The sequence below is a fragment of the Papilio polytes genome, unplaced genomic scaffold (assembly GCF_000836215.1).
Source record: "Papilio polytes unplaced genomic scaffold, Ppol_1.0 DF824208.1, whole genome shotgun sequence".
Lineage (NCBI taxonomy): Eukaryota > Metazoa > Arthropoda > Insecta > Lepidoptera > Papilionidae > Papilio > Papilio polytes.
Window position 1 is genome coordinate 118,155 of NW_013524996.1, and position 1,611 is coordinate 119,765.

The window sequence follows — 1,611 nt, forward strand, 5'->3', positions numbered from 1 at the left end:
TTTTAACTAACATTTCAGCAAATTCATCTAGTTAAAAAAAAAACAATTATTATCATGTCTGATATGATGTCTGTCACACAAAAATACACATAAAGCAAAAACTTACAATAGATATAAAAATGTGGCAAAAGGAAGCCAGCTTATTTGGGACGAACTAACACGTTCCTAAGCTGATTTTCATCTCCTTTACAAAAAAGTAAGGTTTGTTTGACTCATCATCATCTCCCCTGCCTTATCCTACTCCCATAAGGTCGGTGCACCGGGTTTTCGTCCTCCAAATAACTATCATCCGCCATCTCAGTCATCACTCCCTTCTTGATCATGTCACCTTTCACAGAATCCATCCATCTCTTTCTATGTCTACCTCTAAAAGTTTGTTTGACTATTGGTTAAAAACTTTTCTTTGAATGAATTTTTAGGTATCTACTTGATAGAAAAAAGTTATTATTAAAAACTATTTAAACACTCCTAAGTTACATACCGCTCTCTGGTGTCGGAGGCCAAGACCCACTTTGGGTCGCTGCGCCAACGCAGTAAGTAAGTTACATACAGGTTTCATAAAAATCTAGACTGAAAGACTAGGCATAGTGTTTCATATCTATAGTGATAGTATCAACCAATACATTTAGACCATCTGCTCTATACATTCCTTGTTCCAAATAGTAAATGTTGAGCGAATAAAACGCATTTAGTTTGTGATCGTCTGCAAACAAAACAACGTCCGCGCGCAATTTGAAAAAATATCCTTTTTAATCCTCGAAAACTAGTGGCCAGTGATATTAATAGAAAGTGATCAGTGTCGAAAAACAAATGGCTTTTGACAAGTGCATTAGTGTTTAAAAAAAGAATAAAAAAGCTTGTGTTGTCACTGGTAAAGATTTTAATTGATCGTCACGAATGTAACGACGTATTTACACATTTAAATTGAGAATACAATCAATCAATAGATAAACAAAAACATCTAGAAGATTCATTTAGCTTGTCAACATGTTTTAATTTCTTCCTTTTAAAACTTCTATAAAATGCTTGTAGTAATTTATACAAGTAAAACAATAGTTATTTACATATTTTATTGTACTTCCCTAAATATAGCAAAATGTTTATATTCCTTGAAATACCTTCATATTTCAACATCCATTTGTTATGACGTAAGCCATTTGACATCTTAACAATAGACAATGACATAATTAAAATAATTATTTTTTATTATCTTAATGCAATTTCATTAAATTCTAACAAATCGTCTTCAAACATTATAGTGTAAAGACATAAATCGCACTTATGTTTTCAAATTTCTTTATTATTTAGTATATTAATGATTTTTTATTTAATCGTGGCTGAATAACGTTATAATTACGGCCGATTAAAAAATCAGAGTTGTGAAATTAGTGCTTTGTTTTGTGTTCAGTCCAAAAGATGGCGTTATTTTGTGAGTATCTAAAAAATATTACTCTAACCTTAATTAAATAATTTCTAGTGTCTTTAGGCGAAAAGTTAATATAATTATTATTCTTTTAATTAGATATCGATTAATAATAGATTCAGATATTGCAAATTGATGCAACTTGCGTGTTATATGAATTATTGATACAAGTAAAATGAAATTGTTAT